The sequence below is a fragment of the Carettochelys insculpta genome, chromosome 2 (assembly GCF_033958435.1).
Source record: "Carettochelys insculpta isolate YL-2023 chromosome 2, ASM3395843v1, whole genome shotgun sequence".
NCBI lineage: Eukaryota > Metazoa > Chordata > Testudines > Carettochelyidae > Carettochelys > Carettochelys insculpta.
The window spans coordinates 211,825,104-211,849,081 of NC_134138.1; the positions used below are offsets into that span (position 1 = coordinate 211,825,104).

A 23,978-nucleotide genomic window follows, 5' to 3' on the forward strand; every position below is an offset into this window, starting at 1 on the left:
AATTTTAACATTTAATTCAACCTTGAAACCAACAAGCAGGTAGTGTGGCTCATGTAGTACTGATTGAATATGTATTTGGACAGTCTGCTTAATTAGCCAGCTCAATGTTCTGTACTAGCCTTATCTTTTGAATGAATTTCTGATGTAGCTCCAAGTTGACCATATTACAATAATCCATCCTTTATGTACAAGGTAGGTTTGTGTAATAACTTGGACCAACTTCTGTTGATGTGAGCGACAAGCTTTTGAACTGACACAGAGGTTGTTTTCAGATCTGGTAAACATACTCAGCAGAGAAATTGAAAGAGTTCTTCGCATTGGTTTTCATGTGTGAGGACATGAGACAGAGTCCCAACCCTGAGCCATTCTTTTATGTGACATATCTGAGGAACTGTCCCAGACTGAGGTGTCATGAGAGGAGGTTTTGCAACAAATTGATAAACTAAAGAGTCATAAGTCACCAGGACCAGATGGCATTCACCCAAGAGTCAGGGGAGGTCAGCAAGCATGTGGATAAAAGAAATCCAGTGGAGGTAGTGTAATTTGATTTCTAGAAGGCCCTTGATAAGTAGAATAAGCTGTCATTCAATAAGAGGGAAAGTCCTCTCATGCATCATTAGCCCATTAAAAGATGGGAAATGAAAACTAGGAATAAATTTTCAGTTTTCAGAATGGAGAAACATAACTGAGACTAATCCTATTAAATGTATTTATAAATCATCTGGAAAAAGGGGTAAACAGTGAGGTGGCAAAATTTGCAGATGATACGAAATTGCTCAAGGCATTTAAGTTCTTAGCAGACAGTGAAGAGCTTCAAAAGGATCTCAGAAAACTGAGTGAGTGGGCAGTAAAATGGCGGAAGAACTTTGGTGTTGATAAATGCAAAATAATGAACATTGGAAGCATAATCACAAGTATACCTATCAAATGATGGGGTCTTAATTAGCTGTTACCACTTAAGAAGAAATCTAATAATCATTGTGGTTAGTTCTCTGAAAACATCCACTCAGTGTGAAGCAGTAGTCAAAAAAAGTAAATGTAATATTGGTAATCATTAAGAAAGTTTTCTATCTTACTGACTCTTTATAAATTCTTAATATACCCACATCTTAAATACTATATGCAGGTGTGATCACCCCATCTCAGAAAAATTATAGTAGAATTGGAAGAGGTTAAAAAAGGGCAACAGAAAAGATTAAGGGTATGGAACTGCTGCCTTATGAGGAGAGAGTAATCAAACTGGAACTTTTCAACTTGAAAAAGAGACCACCAAGGGGTGGGTAAAGATAGTGGTCTATAAAATTGTGACCAGTGAGGAAACATTATTTATTCCTTTCCAAAGCTCAAACACTAGTTGTCACCAAATGAAGTTAATAGGCAGCAGGTTTAAAACAAAAACAAAAACAACAAAAAAAACCAAAACTTTTTCACACACTGCACAGTCAACCTGTGGAACTGTTTGTCAGAGGATGTTATGAAGGCCATCACTAAAACAGGGTTAAAAAAAGAGCTAGGTAAATTCATGGAGGATACATAAATCAATGACTGTTAGATAGGATGAGCAGGGATTGTGTACCTAGCTTCTGTTTGTCCGGTCTGGGAACAGGTGACAAGAGATGGATCAGCGGATGGTTACTTGTTCTGTTCATTCCCTCTCGGGCATCAGGCATTGATCACTGTCAGAAGACAGGGTACTGGGCTAAGTGGACCTTTGGCCTGACACAGTATCACTGGTCTTATGCATTTAGTACTGAAACATGCTTGTTCACTAATAATTTGGAGTCTGGTTGAATTCCTAGTTTCTAAACATAGGAATAAAAATGGTGGAAAAATACTTCCAATGGATAGCAAAGATACAGTTTTTGCCTTACCTTCAAATTGCATTCTTCAACCCACCAACATCACATTTTTCTTACTTTAATTAAGTTTCTGCCCATTTTGTTTTTATTCATGCCCGCATCTCCATCAGACACTGGGGAAGGTAGTCATTTCAGTCCTATCTTCTGTGTGAGGGCAGGTTGAAACACAAATAAGTGTCATCAATTTGCTGAAGACAGCACAGCCTACATTTCCTCACTCATTCTCCTCACAGCCTCATATACATATATTGAACAAGTTAGAGAACAGGTTGAAGATTATACAACGCCATGGGTAGGTCTACACTGAAACAAAACACAAAGATTACTAAGGAGGTGCTGAAATGCATATTAAGCACCCCATTAGCATGCCGCCGGCCAGGGCTCTTTGAAATCGCCATGTTTCGCTGCTGCATGGCTCGTCCACACGGGGGCCCTTTTCAAAAGGACTCTGCCAACTTTGAAATCCCCATATTCCTATCAGCAGATAGGAAGTTGGTGGGGCCCTTTCGAAAAAGGCCCTCATCTGGATGAGCCAAGCGGCAGCAAAATGCGGCAATTTCGAAGAGCCCTGGCTGGTGGCATGCTAATGAGGTGCGGAATATGCATTTTAGCACCTCATTAGTAATCTTCGAAATGTCCATTTGCATGCTCATTTTGAAGTTTTGTTTCAGTGTAGACATGGCCCATGTGATTGCTCTTGTGGTAGAGGCACAATTGTTCAATACTGTACTATCCTCTAGGATTTTCTCTGGACAGAAGAATGAATTCACTTAAGAGTAATGCCATCAACTTCTGCAGAAGACTCTAGTGTATGTGTGTATGGTAAATACCCCATAATCAGTTGTATTGAAAGAAGCTGAAAGGTACAGAAATCCAGCCTGGCTACTTCATGTTAATCCATTGATACCTCATCCAGCAATGCCTCAGGTTAATACTTAGATTGATGAGTGTCAGTAAAATGAGACCTCTAGATATTGAGTGTTACTTATTACTCTGACTTTGCAGATTTGTTTTGGTGTCTTTTCCATCTATCTCTTGAGGAATGTTGCCTGATAAAATATTTTTATACACTTCTCAGACTGGTGAGAGTCAAAAGCCTCTTATGCTACTTTGCAGCAGTTTCCTATTTCAATGGCCAACAAATTCCCATTATTTATATAAGTGCACACAGTTGTTTAAATTTGGTAAATATTTCATTTATCTTATAGTTTTGCATTGTGAATGGCCTAAAATATCTGTAGAATGTATGCTGTTTTTATAGTTACATGATATTTTAATGCCCTGTAAAGAATTGATTACAACTTTTTTGCATGTAGAGCAGTTTTTTTCTGACTTATCTCATCATGTAGAATTTGAGCTAAACATACAGCCTAAAGGGCAACATGAAAGTTTCTTTGATATCAGAAAATTATTTTGCAGCTTGAACACATTACCGTATGCATAGTGTGATCCCCATAAGATGATGGTTTACACGTTAGCTGCAGAACTAAAATAATTTGGACTTCTGTGTGTTGTCTGGGAGTCAGAAATCCTAGCAGAGACTTTTCAAATTGTATGGTCGACAACAGAGGTTTTTAGTTTGCATTGTTACTGTGGTGGTTGAAGTGCAGAACATGAGTTAATTCTGCTCAGATTTCACCTGTTGAGTAGTGGCAAACTTAACTCTTCTGCATTACAAATTAAATCATACTCTATATAGCTTAGGTAAATTAAGGTAATTTTTGTTGCGTAGTTGCAAAAAAAATCAAAAACAAAAATGCTGTTAAACTTGAAAAGTGAACAGATGAAAGGAAGAAACAATTATTTAACTGGTAGGTTTTTGAATGTCAGCATGACCTATGTATATTTAAGGAAGACGTATTTGTCATACAGATGAAGCTGTTCTTTCCAGATCTCACTGTTGACAGAATCTCACCTACTTTTCCCATTTATTATTATAATAGTCTACTGGATGTTGTATGGTGTAGACTAATGAAGTTGTCTGTCTATTCTTACACTGCATATATTGTGTATTTTATTTCCTTCCTATGAATTTAGATAATGTTTTATGCTCTTTGACATTTGTGGAGTTAATTTACAACAAAAGAAAAGAATGGATGGTAAATAATAAACAGTTTCTGAGAATAATTTAAGGGATTTTAGTTTTTCTAAATGTAAGTATCCTCCATAAATGTTGACATGCCATTGTGCTTAGCTTGCATCTCTCAAGGAATGGTCAAAGTAGAAACTTTTGCAATATGTATTAATTTACTTGTGGATAAAAGAAACAAGTAAGTAGATAGAATATGCACCTTTCAGTTTCCGGAACAGCTTATCAGAACATTTATTTTTTCCTGTTTTGTTTATGTATCTTTCTTTTATTATATTTTTAAACTTTTTCAAATGAACATTAGGAAAACAATCTCACCTTTTCGGGGTGTAGTCCAGGCTTGTGGGAGGTTGTCAACCCTTTAACCGTAACCGGCAGAAAATGTTTTGCTGCTGTAGCTCCTTGTCTAACTGCTTTTAGTTGGCATACAAGCATTCACTAAGCCCAGGACTGCACTGGCTGCTTAGGGATGGATGAGCTTCTGGGGTGCTGTTTCACACGTGTGTGAAATGTCCTGTACCAGGGTCAATGTCAACCCTGGAACTCCTTACAAGCTGCAAGGATTAAGGAATGTTGGTGGGAGGAGTGCTCCTGTCGACCTTCTGTGGTGAGAACAGGGACCAAAGTTGACAGCTACAAAATCAATTTTAGCTATGTAGTTGGCCTACCTAAAATTGTGTAGCGGACGTTGATGTTCCTGGTAAGTTTAGGCATAGCCTTAGTGTCTGTATGCTGAACAGCGCTGTTCAACAGCCCTGACTCTGTCAGCATGCTTGTTACACCACAATTGCACTATGGTCTTCCAACAGCCTTGGTTGCTCCAGTCAAGAGACCACAGCACAACCATAGTCTCAAATTTCCCCAAAGTCATCTGCCCTGAAATGTCCATCCCTGCCCTAGAACACTGTGGAGTAAAACTGCCAATGGTTTATTTAAAGAGAGAAAAGGATAGCAGCTTATTACTTTTACTGGAGTTGATGATCATTTTAAGTTACACGCTGAATTGGGTTGCTCTGGAGTGAAAGTAAAGCAAGTGTATTTAATCAAAACAGAGGTTTTGTGTGAGTTCAGGGAAGAGGGATAAAGTCAGAGATAGTTACAAACACACAGACATTAAAATCACTTTCTAGTTACCAAAACATCAGAAAACTACAATTTGGGTTCAACAGAAGATTTTTACCACACCCTCTCCATGCCAGATAGTTAACTGCTTTCTTGATTAGGATCTCCCACAAAGTCCAAAATGTTCAATTCTGTGTTCTTGGATAAAAGGGAGTCTGAGGTTCTTTGCCCCTCTCTTGTGTAGTCCAGTTGACATATTTAATGTATCTTTCTCTAAGTCCAGTGCTTTTGCAGAGGGGTAAGGTGACATAGAGTTTGATGGAGATAGTTCTATGACGATTCTTCCCTGCTGATGCTTGACTGACTGACTTAAACCCCTGTACCCCAAGTGGAACATAGGTCATCTACAAGTCTCCTCCTCTTCACCCTGTCTCGAGACAAAATTTCTAGCCGACCCCAGGAGTACCCCAGTTGTTGTCCTTCAGTCTCAGTAGATCGTCTCCATGTTGTCTGACATCTTTCTCTTCTGCGTTTTCCTTGTGGGTTCCATTTGAGAGATTGACGAACTATGCTGGATGATGGTTTTGTGAAAGTGTGGCTTAGCTGTCCCCACTTTCTTCTCTTGATTTGAACGTCAAGTGGTTCTTACCCTGCTGTGTTCCAAAGCTCCTTATTTGTGACCAAGACTTGCCATTTGATGCAATGGAGGTACGTCAGGCATCTGTTTACGAATGCCTGTAGCTCATGATTTGAAGATGTTTTATTATGCCAACTCTTGCATCTATACAAGAGCATACTCTTCACATTTGTGTCTAAGATCTGCATTTTCATCTTCACAGATCCTATATGTTATCTCTATAACTTTTTACCTGATACATGGAGAGAAGGATATTGGCATTCAAGAGGAGTTGTTATAGAAAGATCCTGAGAATAGGATGGAGCAGAAGGTCACCAACAATGAATTATATAGCAAGCTACAGCTGAAAGAGAGCATACTGCAGGAGGTTATAAAATGGAAATTACAGCTCTTCGGGCATATTTGCAGAATGAATGATGAATAAAAATCAAGACCCTGGTATTTGGCATAATGGATGGCTCACATAGGAGAGGCAGACTGCACAGAGAATGAGCAGATCATATAGTAGATTGGTGCAGAGCTAGTCTACAGAAGCAGTCACTCTGCACTGTACAGGGAAAGATGGAAGGAAATAGAGAGTTATCAGACACCGATGGGTGCTGAGCCGAAGAGGAGGATGAGGTGGGACAAAGAGTCTTGAATGTAGCTGTTGCTTTCCATATTCTGGCATTGATATTCTTGTTTGTTTCTCCATCTCTGCCCATAATACTCTGCAAGTAAGTGAACTGCTCCACATCTTCCAGGTCATCCCCTCCTAGTATGATGATGGTGGTGTTGGACTAGTTGATCCTCATTTATCTTGGTCTTTCCCTTGTTTATTCTCAGTCCAGTCACTGATACAGTTTACTCTAGTCTTGCGACCTTCTCTTCCATGCTTTCATGTCATTGTGAGAGGAGGGCAACAGTCAGTAAAATCAATGTCCTCTAGCTGTTTGAAAGCGTACACTGAATGCCCCATTGATGGCTGTTTGTTTCCCTGCACATAATCCAGTGCATCCTGATCAAGAACAGGAAAGGTGACAAGAGGCAGCCTTGTTACAATCCTGCAAACATGTTGAAGGATTCTGTCAAAAAGCTGTTGCGCATGATTTGGCATGTTGATGGTTTGTACATTGAATGGATCAGGTTAATAATGTTGGATGGGATGCCATGGGTGTTGGGACTGTTATCTGGCACCAAAGTTCTGAAAGGATGGTTTCTTGGTAGGTTTTTCTGTGTCCCTCTTATGAGTTTTTGCCTACGAGCAGAAAGTTGGGAACCACTTGTGATTGTATAGCAAGGGATGAGTGTACTCGGTTCTCTGTAAGCTTCTGAAGATAGTAACTCTCAAGTTTATAGACTGTGTTGTCTTTGAGATGTAATATAGATACATTTGTCCAAATCCTTATGTAAAGCTGTTGTTTTTGATTACAAACATCAGATAGTCTTAGGAAGGGGTTCCTATATGCTTTCCTGTACAAAAGTTTCAGCCAAAATTTCAGCCAATTTTAATTGTCCATTGACTGGGCTAGCACAAATGATCCCTCACTTAAATTGACTCCTAAAAATTTTATTTCAATTATTTGGAAACCAAACTGTGTTCAACCAGAATACTAAATAGGTATGAATACATGGCAAAACCACCCCCCACACCATAAAGTCCTGCTAAACTCTCCCTGAACTCATGTTTGATTCAAATCAGAATTATCCAAAAATTATATCTCATTCCTCATATAAAAATCTTATCAGTAGCAATTTTCATTTTGAGTTCAAGTGACTATTACAGATTTTAGTTGTCCCTAGGACCCCAGTCTTACTTGTTTCAAATAAGTCTTTTGCTGTACAATTTGTCTCTTAAAGTAGAAACACAAGAATTGATAAGTGTTTAAAGACTAAAAACCTTCATTTGTTAGTTTGAGGAAATATTGGTTGGGTGGAAGGCCTGAAAATAAGAAAATCACACTTAAGAAAACCACACTTCTGGAAGTAACAGAATGTGGGTGTAATATATTAAATTGAAGCCACACCTAACCATATCCAGTACGAGTTTAGTATAATTTTTCAACTGAACGAAGGTTGTAGATATAGTAATAAATGCTTAGATCTTCTTCAAAAAAAGAGGAATGTGATATTTCTAAATGGATTTTAATAGTGTGGCATCAAATCTCAGAATATTTTTATTGTGAAGTGGACACATGGAATAGTTAGACTGAACCCTTAAGAAAACATAATTGCTTTACCTTTTAAATATTAGATGATTAGGTTGGTGTATCAAAATCTAACCTCTCATAAAAAATAGTAATGTGAAATAAAGTAAATGGATGTCCTAACACGAAACTTTATTAAAATGTTTTGTTTTAATTTTATACTCTAAGCTGTATGTTGTGGAGATTATTTACTTGTTGCATTAATTGGAACTGATGGAATCAGAGAACGTTAAACTGTGCTAAAAGATTCAAAATAGCAGTTCTATGAAAATATAGTAATTATGTATATTCAGACAGGGAAGTCACAAAAACAAATACTGGTGGTAATAGTTTTTGGCTTCAGTGCTGGATCATATCCCAAAGTAAATCTAAAAACTCTTAGTTCTAGGTATAACCGTAAAGGCTAGTTTATTCATCTAGGTTAGACTCAAGTGGTACTGACATTTGTAATGCTGGAATTTAAATATTATTACTGGATTGCTTTTAACACCAATTCTGTGCTCTGTTCACATGAGTTTAAATTGTTTAGTCCCATCTCTTGTCTAATATGTTGATCATGTGCAAGGCTGTTATATTAGCATATAGATTTTGTCTGAGATGTGTTGTTGAAGCTATGATGTTGGATTTAAGAGAAGAGGCTGTAAGGAGAATACTACTTCCAGCATGTGCACTGAGTATGAGTTTTAACCATTGACCTAATGTGGTAAATAATTATGTTTGAGTGATTTGGGCATTCAAAGTATATTGCAAATCACCTTTAAAACTTCTGAAGTGTTCTTAATAAGTAAATAACTGATTTATAAACATTTATTTAATGCCTGCATGGATTTTATAAATAGACACTATTTATGTGTTTGTGACCCTTTGTTTTTTGCCTGCAAAATCACTTCATCTCTGACTCAAAGTTTGGGAATATGTATTTAATTTGTATTTTGGCTTGAGTTCCATTAAATCATACACTCCACCCATAGACTGGGTCAGTTAAGCCAAAATGAAAGTAATGGTTTGGTATAAACATAAATGTTAATTTATGAATCAATTTTATGAATTAGCTTTCCAATATTTTCAAATTCTGGTGCTGTGTGGTAGCACCGAAGATGAATTCTCCAAATACCTCATATGTTAGGTTAATTACCAAATATTTAACATTGTTGGAACTCATCACAGACGACACTAGGTTTTAGAACATGAATGCACTTTATACAGTAGTTTTATAGTCTCTCAACAAACCCTTTTCAGAAGAGGTGTAATCTGACATATCTATCGAAATAAGGAAGATTCTACAAAATCCTTCCTTTGCCTAATCCAAGTCAGTTCAAGTACAGGAATGTGTCTGCGACTACGGTAGTGGTTACCTCATGAGTTACTAGTTGCTCATAGCTGCAAGCCAGCCCCTGGGCGTCTTTCTAAATTTTCAAATGTAATTATGCAGTAGACTTCCTTTAACAAATTTTGTCTTCCTACCTACAATTATAACAGCTTTTCTTGCCTCCAGCCTGTTCCCTTATCTTACAAGCCAACTCCATATCTCCCACTGCAGGCTAATGTATCGAGTGAAGCTGGGGTATCAAGAGAAGGTAGAACGTCTTCCCCTTATTTTTCTGAGGATGATTTTCTCATTGCATAAAATCCTTCATTATACCTACTGTACTGTGATTTACTTTTCCTGTGTAGCTAAATATTGTACTTAAGGTTGCACAAAAAATGATTGACTAATATACTACTTTTATTCTGAAAGTTCATTTGGATTTGTAAATTATTAGGTAGAGAATCACAACGTGCTAGAAATGAAATAGTTCAGTAAGTAGGGAAAAATACACATTTTTATTATAAGCACTTATTTGTCTACTTGTTGTGCATTAGGTTTTTATACAGTTAGTATTGCATGCTCCCTGATGGTATGTTTACCGAACACAGACATTTTCAAACTGTGGGGCATGAGGAATGGGGAAGGTGAGGCTGGGAAGGAGAGCAGTAATTCCATGCTTGGGGGCACCAGGAGGTAGCATAACCTCCACTCTTTGGCTCACCTCATTGGATCCAATAGCCTCTGCCAAACTGTTTCTGACAGTTTCCACACCACTGACTCTGTCTCCAGAGATTGTCACATATGCTTTCCCTGAACCTGAAATCTGAGGGAGAAAAGACGGGTGTTGTATATCGTTTTCTTTGGGTTGGTGAAGGATACAATCAAAAAGTGTAATTCAAAATAGGGCAGAGAGGGGCTCTCAGCTCAAAAAGTTTGAAAATGGCTGATGTAACATAATGAATTGTAATCCTATGTACCTCTTTATGTATAGTGATTTGTACCATCTTCTAGAGGTAAGCCGGAAGTGAATAAATGAAAATTCATCCATCTCCCACTCGTGCATCTGATGAAGTGGGTCTTTGCCCATGGAAGCTTATGCTCCAAAATATCCGTTAGTCTGTAAGGTGCTACAGGACTTGTTGTTTTTGAAGAGTATTAAAGGCCACATATTTTCCCAGTTGTGTGTTGCGCATCTCCTTTCCCAAATAATTTATAAAAGTGGAACCCAAAATGTATTTTTAACCAACTGATTCTCTTTAAAATGCTATTTTTTCTTTGTGAGCTTTTTTTTTTTTTTTTTTAAACTTTCAGTTAACTATATTTTCCAGGTCATTTAATATTTGCAACATTTCTGTAGCATGAACTAAAAAGACACTTTTGCTAAATATGCTAATATAGGTATGGCTGATTTTTTTTTTTCTTTTTTTATCCTGGCATTTAAGTAGACAAGTAAGAATCATGTTTAATGCTGCTTTGATAATAAATAGTACTGTAATTGATTGTTGATAGAAACTCTTAAAATGCATTTTTATGGTTGAAATGTACTTGGAGTAAACAGCATTCAATTTGCCTATCAAAATAACTCACTGTGTATTGTGGTTACTTTGAATATTAAGAAAATAGAACTTTTCCAGGAACAGTAATTGGCTGACACTGTTTGACCTTAATGCAAAGCTACAGTATTTAATGAACAAAAGGAGAGAATAAAGTTTTGATAAATAAGGCAATTTTCCTGAAACCTATAGAAATGTGCTTGAAGTCTTTTAGTGTAAGATTGACGGTTTCTTCTTTTGTGAAAAGAATAAGTGAATAATTTAAGGTTATATTTCATGTTTTCAGATCTTCATTCTGTCATATAAATAATAGACTGCTGTAGTGGAGAACTTTCTGCATTCTCAGCTTTAATAAGCCTGTATTAGGGATCCCCTTACTCCATGTCTGGGTCTTCTAATCCATTTTTGCCCACTTATATTAGAAGGAAGGTAATTTTTAATCTGGAGAAGTGGAACATTTGGAGGTACTCTCCATTTTGTATATTCTTTAGAATATCCATATTTCAAACCTTAAAAATACTACATGATTATCCACTTTTATATGACACATTTTCTTTCTGGTCAACTACACAACATCATGACGGCTTTAATATTTTTTTACTTTTTTAAAAATCCTGTAAGAAGATATTAGGAGTGATATTTGTCATAAAAATACAACACATACAACCTCAAAATTAAATCCGGATAGAAATTTCTGATTGACAAAGGAGAAGACTACTGCTGAGTACATCGAACTTTAGGTCAATCTTGTTTTTCGTAAATTAATGTAACAAGATTATGTGAAAGATAACATCCTCTTTTTGGAACCTGGGCCAGTAATTCAAACTGTGAAGAACCTAATCAGTCTGACCTATCACTCGTGCCTCCACCTCAAAGATGCACACATGCCTATTGTTGGTGCCGGAGATGCTCCTCATCTGGCATTTTCATTACTATTTGATTTTCAAAAAGTAGGATTGGAACAGGCATAGGTAATCTTTGATGGAGAGGCCACTACAAGATTTTGGTGAGTGGTCAAATATGCAGGGTCTGGATGAAGGCTGGGTGCAGAAGAGTGCTCGGCACAGAGGATTGAGGTGCAAGGTCCATCCATTTGGGGCTATAGGTGCAGGAGAGGATTCTGGCATGGGCGAGGGTTGTTGGACAGGGTGTGGGTCTGGGAAGGGGTTTGAACTGGAGGAGGGGTGCAGAGTTTTGGGTGGTGATCTGAGGCAGGGAGCAAGGGTGTGGGAGAGAGTGGGGTGCCAGAGGCAGGCTCTGGATAGGAGGCGCTGACCTGAGTGGCTCTCAGCCTGCAGCACTGCAGGTCCCTCAGGCCAGCTTCGTGCCTGTTGCAGCCCCAGGGCTTAGAGCGTCTGGCCTCTCTGTGAAGGAGGCTCAGGAGGGGGCTGGGATTTGTGCACTGCCCCAGTCCCCATCACAGTCTCTCAGATCCCATTCGATGGAACCAGCCAATAGCAGCTGAAAGGTTCTTGTGTTTATGGGAGCAGCATGTGATTCTTCCCCTCCTCCTAGTACAGAGAGGCAGATGGAGCAGCCAGCCATTTAGAGCAGCCACAGGGCGCTCTGCCTGAAGATCCTGGTGTCGTGTACCAGATTCAAAATCTTGGCTAGCTGGAGTTGGCTGTGAGGTTGTATCTTGCCTGTCTGTGATTTAGAAGGAATTGCTTGGTTATGCCTTTTCATTGGTCCATTGTCCTATGCGCTGCCTAGCAAAGTGGCTGGTATTTGCTGCTTCACAGAAAAGTGAAAACTCTCAATTAGTACTCCTGAACATTTTCTTACTTTCCAAGATCAATAATTCATTCTGTAATCTGATGTCATACACTACGTAAATCTGGGTGTTCATGCCAAAAAATCCCTTATCCTTAAATAATGCAATTACATTAACACAGTACTATCTCCTTTGTTAAAAGTTGCTTTTCATTGATAGTCTCAGAAGCTTAGAATGTCATGGCATGTGTCATGCAGACTGGCTTGTGGCATCCCATTGATATGAAATAACTGACACTATTATCTTCAAAACATTTCTACAGTAATATTTTCCTTGTTCCCACTATGCACACATTATTTAAACCAGTGGTAAAGAGATTTGTTCACTTCATTGAGTTACTGTGTTAAACATACAGGTTGAACGTTTCTGGTCAGCACTCCCTAATCCAGCAGCATCCGTGGTCTGGCATGATTTTAGTTAGCTGGGTGTCCATTTATCATGAGTGTGGCCAAGTTTCCTGTAGTACCATAAAGTTTTCTTTACAGCCACCAATCTTGGCTCTCAGTGTTCTGTGCTGTCATTTAGCTCTAATTTCCCTCAAATGTCTTCGAAGAGCCCAGTAAGCAGTTGAAGTGTTGGTAATGCTGCTAGACAATAATAACCTCCTGTGGTTCGGCACTTGTCAGGTCCCAAAAGTGCTGGGCTAGAGAGGTTCAACCTGTATTGATCTTTTGCCCAAACTAAACATTGAACTGCTAGATTTATACATTTTTACATCTAATTTAACAATGATCAATTGTATTATTTATGATCAATTGTATTATTTTTAGTGTTCAAATATCCCAGGCTGTACTGGGTGCCATTCCATTAGGCATTGAACAAATATATAGAAAGTCAATCCTTGCTCAGAATTGACGATCTAATTTGAGAGGATATATCAATTGGGTCAAGCAAAGAGAAAACATAGTCAGAGGGGCATATGGCTTCTACATTGTGCACCAACCATTTACATTTTGATTTTTAATGGTATTATGAGGCTGTGGTTCACAAACTTTTTGTATTGGCAATTTCTTTCACACAGTAAGTCTTAAGTGAAGCTCCTCTTATAAATTAAAAACACATTTTTATGTTTCACTCTATTTTAAATGCTACATTTCTAAATCTGTAAATCTGTTTAAAATTAATTTGCTTTTTCTCACTGCTTTTAAATTTAGACTCACACATTTTTATGGAATTGTAAGCAGAAAATATATTTTTTAAATAGTTACTGTTTGATACTTGGAAGATGGGGGCATAAAGAGACTCTGTCACTACCCATGATCACAGCAGACGTAGTGCCTGTGTCACTCCTTTCTGCTTCTATTAGTGGCAGGTGCTGTCATTAGAGCTGGGTAGCTGGAGAGTGATGGTTGCTGGCTATGTGCCCAGTTTTCAAGGCAGCAGTAGGCCCACAAGCAGCAGTAAAGGACTGCAGAAGTAAGGGTAGCAGTGTCATACCATATCAACCTTACTTCTGCATAATTTTTGATCTCTGCTTTGTAGGGTGTGGGTAAGGCAAATTTTGAGTAGCTATAGCCTCTGTAAGTCTCCCCTACTGCTACTCCACCTGTATGTCAGACTGTTAAATTATAAACTTCTTTCTTTTGTTGTTTGTAGTGTTCTAAATGGTCTGTGGTTTAATGCTACTCTTCAGCTTCTGAACAATCAAGCCCTGTAATGATGTCAATTAGTCAGGGTGATCTTAGGGAAAATGGTGCCAGGAGCGATTCTGTTTGGGTGCCTGTTCTTTGGAGCTGCAACCTTGATGTGTGGGGCTGATAGCCTGTGATCCCCTGAGGGACCACAATGACATATTTGAGAACCCTTGCTACAAAGTAAATGTCTGAAATCTCTGGGTTTTTTATTTAGACAGTGATTTTCCCCACTTTGTGGTAAAACAGTGGTGAGTACTATTCATGGCCTTTGTATAATCTGATGATTGAGTTTTATCACACATTTTAGTAACGTAGAGTGTTCAGCTGCAACCAGTTCTATAAATGCCATTCACTTAAGTTATTAACAAATAACATGGGAATGTTGTGAGTCCTCTTTTTAACTGACTGTGTTGCATCTAATTCAGGATCTACAACAGTATTGATAAATCAAATTATGTTCTGGATTAAAATAAATTTTGTGTTTAAAATATTGAAATTAGGATGAATATGTTTGTTCATTTTGATAACAAATGGCTGAGGAAGATCCTTTGAAACCTGGAAATAGATATTTACTATCCTGTGTGTGTGATGATCATGATCCAATTAAAATTAAAAGTGTTTAGGTTCTCTAGCCAGCATCTGGGCCATTTGAAAATATATTATTTTCCCCCAACTTGTTTTTAAGAACTTTAACCTTTTACAATAAGTAGTAGTTTTTCCAAAGTTTGTGTTCAAAATGAACTCTTACTAGCTTGACAGTAAGAACCAGATTTTCAAAGGTGTTTAGGTTCATAATGATGCAAATAGGCATCCAAGTTGGATTTTCAAAGCACTTATGTGCATCAGGCCAATGGTTTCTGATGTAACTGTTAGAATAGCATTACAGTTTTCTTCTGAAAAACACACATTGTTTTCCATTCAACAAGATTAAATTTAAACGTACGTGGTTTGTATTTAAAGATATTTATATTAGTTATGTATTTGTTCACACTCGTAGCATCCATTTATAAACCGTTCATGAGGGGTTAATAAGTAACAATAGATGTTTTCATAATTGGTTAACTGCTTAGTCCAATCATTGAAAAGTTTGCTTTGAACTATCCTATAACAATTTGTATTCTTTTTTGACGATGTGCTTACAATTATCCCACACATACTATTCAAATACAAAGTGTGACTGACTGTCCACTAGAATCTTTGAAGTTTCTAACACAGAGAGAGGATTCACAATAGTACTAAGACATAGTCTGAAATAAAGGAAAATAGAAGCTTAGGTTGAATTTTGGGGACCATTCTTAATGATGTTTTTCCCTAAACTTTGGAATTCTCTCTCAAGAAATGCAATGGCTCCATCGCGTGTGCGGGGCAGAATACTCAATATAGATTTACAAATTGTCCATGAAGAAGAATCCACTGTGATCCTTGGTAGACTGTTTGAATGGTTTGTTATTGTCACAGTGATAAAGAAACTTTATTTCCAGTCTGAATTTGTTCAGCTCAGTGTTCAGCCACTGAACTGTTATATCTTTCTCTGCTAGACTATTACTAAATATTAGTTCTCATGTCGTTACTTATGAACAGCAATCAAATAATCCCATACCTGTCTTCGTTAATCTAATAAACTGGAGTAAATTATAGTTTCTCCATGCAGTAGGTCAAATTCACAATTAAAAAAGTTTAGTAATTTGTTTAGTTTTTTCCTCCAGGTACTTTTTTTCACTTACCTAGAAACAAGCTAGGCCTCAGAGATTTAGTGTCAGAAATTTTGATCTAGCTGCCTGGTTATTCTGATGACTGGGTCATATCCCAGTAGTGTGTCTATAGTGCTGAATGTTCTGAGAGTACATTTCTTTAAAGAAAAGATATTCCTGCTTATATTGAACCACCTGTCAATGATAAGCAAGATAATTCTGTTGTAATTTTTTCACAAATTTATTCAGTTTCCTTGGTTTTATTGATGATATTTCTTGTGTCCTGTTCTACTTCTGCCATCTATGGACTCATTGATTATTAACTGGTTACATGTTTTCCATAGTTATCCAAAGCTTAAATCCAGTATCCTTTTAAAATGATGCCTCCTTCTGTGCATTCCCTTTACTATGTACTTAATTGAATAAACAGATTTTCCTCAATTTAATGTCAGATTAAAAATAAATGATCCCAAATAGTTGATTTTTATTCATTAATATTTAGTGGTACCAGCCCATCATATTTAAAACTGCTGCCCACAGACCAGATGCAACATAAAAAAATCTGTGAAAAATTTTCTATGCTTTCTCACAAGTGTGCCTCATTACTTGACTCAAACCTATTCTGACCTTTCAAAAATGGATTATTTGGTAATGGTGCGAAGTTTGCTTTTAGCAGTGCTTTTTTTCCCCTCTATAAAAAAGGTGGCAGAACTCAAGCCCCGAGCTGCACTGCCACCCTGAGCCCCCCCCTGCTAGCAACTTAACCCTGCCGGTGGGGCCCCTAACCTCCCCCTCAACTTTACTGCCCCCCAGTGGCTTAGCCACCCTGCATGGGGGCCAAGCAGCCCTTCCTGCGCTGGGCTTGAGTTGCCCCCATGGGGGGCCCAGACAGCCCCCCCAGTGGCTTAGGCACCCTGTGGGGACCTAGGCTGCAACCCGGGGTGGCCGGTAACCACCCCTTGGCAGCTTAACCATTCTGTGTGAGGTCTGAGCTGCCCCACCTATTTGGGGCCTGAGCTGCATCTCCACATGGGGCCCTAGCTGCCTCCCCCACTACATTAACAGCCCTATGAAGGACCCCAGCTGCCCCCCTGTCAGTTTAACCGCCAATCCCCCCCCAAGCCCCCCCCCAAGGCTTACCCCCTGTGCTTGTTCACCCCGTGCAGTCCCTGAGCCAGCCCCCACTTCACCCCCTACCTCTGCTGCCTTGCCCTGCCTCCTCCACATGGGTGCTGGCATCTCGGGGAGGGGTAGAAGTGGAGGAAGAGTCAGCCAAGATAGCTGTGTCTGGAGCTGCAGTTGGCTCTTAAAGGCCAGATGTGGCTTGGCTGCACCTGCCCAGATGGCTTTTGAAAAAATGTTCAGAAACGCCATTCCAGGGCATTCTGGCAGAAAAAAAGGCCTGGCTTTTAGATACTTCACCACGATGGCTTAAATAGTGTGTATTCCTTCAATACTTGCCATATTCTTTCTGCTTAGATTAGGAATAACCATGTCAGATGAGTAGAGCTGAAGTAGAGTGTTGTGAGAACTTAAAAGCTTTTCTGTCACCAGCGGAAGTTTGGTTTAATAAAAGAACACCACACCCTCCTTGAGTTGTTAAAGACAACTGAAAAGTTGAAGTGCTAACACTGCAGATTTAGAATATTGCACTGGTCTGCTGGAATACACCAATTCGTACTTATGTTAGGTCATCAATGGGTTTTTTGATTGGAACATCTTTTGGGCACTATTGGCCTGCATTGTATTCAAATCAATAACTATAATTAGTTTTTTATATAGGCAGGTGGACAGTGTGTGTAATTTCTGTGATTTTTGTGCAATGCGTAATTCGCTTTGGGTACTTTCGTATCACTGTCTACTTGGTTCCAAGGAATTGTTTTATTTCTGAAGACACTCCCTGGGGGCAGGGGAATACATGATGAAACAACTAGGTGTGGACCACATGTTGTTTGTATCATGCCAGATGTGTCAATCAATTTGTGAACACGAGAGTAAAGCTACATTAGCAATTTGCAGTAGAGTCTCAACAGTTGCAAGTGTTCCATGTTCAGGAGCCTTGCAAATGTTGATTTTTTGCAAATTTGGGGGTGCCTGGGGCCCTGGGGAAGCAGCGGCTGTTGGCACTCCTGCCCGGGGCCCTGGGGAAGCAGCGGCTGTTTGCACTCCTGCCCAGGGCCCCAGGAAGGCAGCTACTCGTCCGCTCACAAATAATTGAATTTGCAAACATTAAGTTCGTGAATCATGAGACCCTACTGTACCAGCATCAAATGATTGCCCGTTAACTCTTAATGAGAACTGGCCAAGGGGACTTCTTGAACTATGGATGTATCACCACCTCTGTGACCACAGCTGTTTCCCTACAGGAGCTGGGCTGCGAGAGGGAAGGGGAGTGAAAATAGGGTGACTTTCAATACCTAGTCATCCATTTCAGGCTTGTAGGAAATACTTGCTCACCTGGCTAAGAGGGGGGGAATTCCAATCTGAGGTCATGTTGGCCAGGATTAGGAAGGATAGTTGCAGACCTACAGACTATCTTCCAGGTCAGTGCTTAGAGGGACCCTCTTAATGAGTTAAAGGAGAAGTTATAGGGGAGTTGTATTAACTTTTCTTTACTCTTTTTGTTCAGTGTCCCTGATCACTTAATGACTACGGAAAGTCTTTGTTTTGAAAAGACTTTCTTGTATTTCTGCAAACATTGGCTGACTGCACAGCTCCCAAGAGACTGAAGCCTTGTGTACATTACACATTCTGTCCTGATACCAGTATAGCTAACAGAGTCCCTAACTGTACACTAAAGCAATGTCTAGACTGCAAGATTTTGTCTACGGAAGCTTTTGACAGATGATATCTTGTGACAAAACTTCTATCGACAGAGCATGTCCAGATACCAAGGCACATTGGAAGGGCGATCTGTTCACCCAACAGAGAGCAGCCAGACAGCCTGGGCGCTCTCTTGGCAGAACTGCCACCTGGAACCACATCCAGGGGTTGCAGGTCACCAGTTCCTTCTGAGAGCCAGTGCCAGAACCCTGCAGAGATGTGTGCTTAATGGGACCCCTCTGGACAACTGTTCCCTGCCTCTGCTGTGGGCTCGCCTACCCTTGTAAGGGACAGCAAAGCTCTCACAGTGCTCTCTGTGCTTGTCCTTCATTTGTGGGTGACACAGATGGTCCCTGGGTGCCATGAAGCTGGAGCTGTGCCTGGGCTTGCAATGGCCCACGTGGACATGCTGTGGCTTGTGCTGAACTTTCTGGCAGGCTACCTTCCTGTTCCTCAGTGTGCTCGACCCTGAGATCATCTTTGGGGCTGTCTCCTGAGCTGCTTGAGTGACACACTTTCAGCCACCCCACATAGTGCGCATGTGGCTCTGGGGGCACCACCCAGTTCCATCTGGTTAGACCAGCTGGTCATGGAGTGGTGGAATGACCAGCAGTGGCTCCAAAATTTCCACATGTGGAAGGCCACCTTCTTCAAGCTCTGTGCCTGTCTTCCCCCCAGGCCCCAAGAAATAACACCCAGCTGTGGCCTGCCCCCACCCCATGGCAAAATGGGTAGCAATTGCCCTCTGGAAACTGGCTACCCTTATCAGCTACCAGTTGGTGGGCAGCCAGTTTGGTACAGGGCCATCCAGTGCTGGGGCCCTCCTCATGGAAGTAATGCACTTTTGGTCTGTGGTCCCCGCATTGGGGGCGGGGTGTCCTGACAAAGGGAAACCCTCAGGAAGTGGGGTTGGGAGGTGTGAGGGGTGGAGTTGGGGTGGGAGGGAAGCCCCATCCTCAGAGGATCATGGTGTCCCACCCTCACACAGCCCTGCTGCTGGGGGGGTGGCCTCACTTGGGGGAGCTCACAGATTGCTCAGGGGGACTGGACAGGAAGGGCCCAGGTACTCGCCAAGGGCTCAGGTGTTTCCTTAGGGTGCAGGTACTTGCTTAGTTCCTGTCAAATGTTTGGTCACCTCCCTCTGCTGGTCCCAAGAGCCATCAACTCAATCCTGCTGCAGAGGATTATCCATCTGGGAGATCTTGATTAGATCACAGCCAGATTCGCTGCCCTGGGTTTCGCAAACTGTGTCAGATCAGTCAAGGGAAACCACATCCTGATTCACACCCTGGAGCATCGCATAGTCAAGTTAATCAACAGGAAGGTCAGCTTCTCCATGATGCTGCAGGCCCTTTTCGACCACGGATAGTTCATGGACATTTACATCAGGTGGGTGGGCAGCGTGCACCTTGCCCACATGTTTGGCAATTCCAGCCTGTGCTGAAAGCTGGAGGTGCACATGTTCCTCCCCCGCTGGGAGCTGGTGGTTGGGGATGTGCAGATGCCAGTCTGAATCATGGGGAATATGGCCTACCCCCTTGTGCCATAGCTGATGAAGCTGTATACCAGACAGCTGGACTCCACCAGGGAACAATTGAATGAGCATCTGAACTGTGCCAGGATGCAGGCTCGGAGGCCTCAAGGCACAGTCGAGGTGCCTCCTGATGTGCATTGATGTGGGGAAGTGCAACATCCCCAAAGTTGTGGCAGCTTTGTTGTGTTCTGCACAGCATCATGGAGGAGAAGAGGAGGGCCTTCTTCCCAGGGTAGGGAGTGGATGGAGGCTGCGAGGGGTGAGCCTATGAGCAGCTGCTGTCTGCCAAGCCCATTGGGATGGTGTGTGGATCTGGGAGGCCCTGAGGAAGACCTTTTCCCATGGCCCTCAGTAACCTTCCCCAGGGCCCCCCCCCAGTGGGGGCCTTGGGGCCACAGTCCTACCCCATCCCCACCGTTATCCCTCCCTTCACCTCTCCCCGACCCCAGGATAATAAAGGCACACACTTGTGTAGTGAATGATAAATAGGTTTATTGTGAGAAATATTTACAAAAGTGTGGCTGGGACTGGGAAGTGGTGGGGAGCCTCTGAACTTGGAGATGGGGCCTCGGGACAAAGGGTATGGGGCCTCTCAACTTAGAGGTGGGAGGATTTGGGAGGGGGAGGAGGGCTGCAAACCCAGGGTGGAGGGTGCCCCCTCCTCCCACCAGCCTCGGGACCCCCACTGGGGCTGGGAACAGAGCGGTACAGATGAGGAGGGGCAGGGGAGTGGTGTAGGTTGGCAGTGGGGATAGAGGGAGCAGGGGGAGGGATCATGACCATCACCCAAGGGACCAGGCAGGGTTCAGGATGCCTTGTGGGAGGGAAGGCTCTTGTAGGGTGACAGGCAGCTGGGCCAGCATGTCCTGTCAGATGCTGATGACCAAGTCACCACAGGGCATGAGCTGGCCCCACACCCAAGCCCACGACTGCCATTCCACATCCTTCCAGATGCAGTAGGCCAGGGGGCACTGAATGCCTTTCAGGAGAGTGACATGAATGCTCATGATCTACTTGTGGACCCTCTACCATCTCCTCCGGCTCCAGGGGTGGTCTTGTGTTGTGGGGGTGGCCCAGCCCCTGGTCAGGGCTGGTCCAGCTGTGCAGAGCACAGGGATAGGGAGATGGTGAGTAATTCATCCAGCACAGCTCCTAAGGTCCTGACTCCCACCATGAGCAGCAATCAACACGCTCCAGGCCAAGGGACAGGGATGTCCCAGGAGCAAGAACGTATATGGCTGAGGTGCTTACAGGACCAAGCTGGCCACTGCCCTTCCCGGTCGGTGGGCTAGCAGCCATGAGGGTTTTCCCGCCACAGAAGGGTTCCCTCATGGGTGGTGGAGAAGCTGTGAGCAGCCTGGTCCTCCCCAGAACCCAGTCATGCACCCGCAGCTTGCAGCACTGCCCGCAGCAGCAGGTGCTGCCTTGACCATGCAGGCATGCCCGTGTGCTGTGTGCCTCATTCCTTGGTGTGTGTGAGAGGGACCCCCTGCTCCTGGGGCCTGATGTTTGTCCAGTCTTCTGCGAGCCTGGCAGCCGAATGCCCCCTGTACTATGGGGCTGTGTGCTGGGTTCAAGTGGTGCACACTACCACTACGTGTGGTTCCATATGCTGGGACCGCAGTGGGGGGTTCCACCCAAGCTGGCCAACCGACACTTGCGGCCCACCCCTTCTGCACCTATCTCCCGTGCCCTGAGGTATGTGACAAACGGGGCACTCACCTGAGGAATCCTCACCAAGGTTGGAGGAGGCCAGGGATGCATCCTGGTTGTTGGGGACTGGGTCCAGGGTGATCGTCAGGCTGCTGGGTTCTGACTTGGGGTCCTGCTGCTGCCTGTCCTGTGTCGTGTCGTCCTCTTCCAGCTTGACATGAGGGACATTGAGCCTGGAGTCCAGGCTTAGGCCAGAGGGTGATGTTCTCCCCAACCACCCAGGATGTGGTGCAGCTTCGTGTAGTAGGGGCAGGTGGCTGGTTCTGCCCTGGAGCAGCTCACAGTGTCCCAGGCCTGGACCTATCCCTACTGCCACTCCTTGACCTTCACCTGGATTTGTTCAGGGGTGTCATGGAGATGACCACATTCTGCCAGGACCTCAGCCATCCAGCTGTAAATGTCTGCACTGTGGCACCTGGTTCTGGGGTCCTGCAGAGTCTCCTTCTTGGCCTACAGATCCAGCAGGCCCTGGATCTGTGCCCTGGACCAGGTTGGGACACGTCTCTTGGAACCTTGGGGAGGATCCTTGGACCCTGGGGCTGTTTTCTCAAGGGCCTGTGGGGTCAGAGTTTGCCTGCTGTTTAGCCATCTGGGCTTGGGTGTGGCTGTGAGGACATAATGGTGAGTTGCGTGGCATGCGGCTTCTCCCACACTCTCAGCTTTCTTCTAGGAGGTTCCACTGGCTCCCTGCGGCTTGAAGAAGGCCCAGGGGCAGGAACCATAGAGCACTGATTGCTGTGGATGGTGCCACTGGGGCAGCTGTGTGGCATCCCAGAGGCCTCTTCTTGCTTCAGAAGGCCTTGTCAAAACCCCCACACCTGCCTTTATCGACAGATCCCTAATGACGGAGGCGTTCTTCCTCAGGTAAGTGGGGTATGGCTATTGACAAAAGTGCTCCATTCTGTCAGCAGAACACACTTTGCAATCTGGCTACTCCCTGGGTTTTGTCGACAAAACCTTGCAGTCTAGACATAACCTAAGAGAAGGAATTTTGCTTGTGTACTCACACCACTTCCTGGAATGTTAGCACTCTTCTGTTTGCATAGTTGTGTCTATACAGTAAACCCTCACTATGCAGACGAATAGGGAGGGAAGGTTGTCTGCTATTCCCAAAAGTCCGTTATATACAAAGGTTTAGTGTCCGTCCACCCCGCCAGCCTCCACCCAGAAAAAAGTCAAACCCTGCCACTCGACGGAGCTGCTGCTGATGGATGAGCGGCTGCACCCCACTGCACAGCTGGAGCTGCCTTGCCGCGCACAGCTGGAGGTGCCGCATGGCTGAAGCTGTCTCACCGCTGCACGTGGCTGGAGGCACCTGGCTGCATGGCGGGAAGAGCAGCTGCACAGCTTGGAAGAGCCACTGTCACATACTCATGGTGGCTCCACTGGAGGAGGTGGTGGCTCCTCCAGGCTGCATCAGTGGGTAAGTCTCTTAACTTTTGGGGGCTGGGGGTGGGGGGATGATTTACAGACCCCAGTGGACTTTGGGATCAATGAGGGTGAGATGTCCATTGTTCCCAAAGTCTGCTAAATTGGGGTCTATAAAATCAAGGATTTCCTGTATTGTGGTTTTTGACAACACGTGTTAGGTAGGAAGTGAAATTTTTTTTCATACCTTTGGCATGGTTCTGGTGACACAGCTTTTTTAGAGTAAATCTGGTCTGAATCTCCAGCATGTTCTGGGCTCATTTGGACCTGCTGAAGGAGTCACAGTGAGAAATATAAGTGCTGAAGCCAGGAATCAGTCTGAGTAGAGGAGTCATGGGGCTCCTTTGAGCAAAGTGGATGGCCTGTAAGTAAACAGAGTACATTTTCAGCAAGGGTCAGAGACTCAGCATTTTCAGTAATATTGTGTGTGTTTCTGTGCATTTTTAAATATATTTCGTATAACCACTGTTTCAATAGAAGCAGTAGAAAGCAAATTAAAGAAATAGAACCTATGCATCAGAACAATTTTCATGCCTCACTCAATTCCTAATGTAAATTAGTAGCAACATTGGTTATCCATTTGAGAAATAGAGTTGGTATAAAAATAAAAATGTACTTATGGTGTGTGGTGCTTTGTGTATCATCTTGGGAGTGTTTTCCTGTTTGTCTGTCACTTGCATTAGAAC

The 23,978-nt window shown here is 42.4% G+C and overlaps 1 protein-coding gene across 1 annotated transcript in view; it reads left to right on the plus strand.

The window, feature by feature from the left end:
• The window catches only part of TBC1D5 (TBC1 domain family member 5), a 560,176-nt gene that overhangs the window by 87,252 nt on the left and 448,946 nt on the right, over nucleotides 1-23,978 (plus strand). The window lies entirely within an intron of this gene.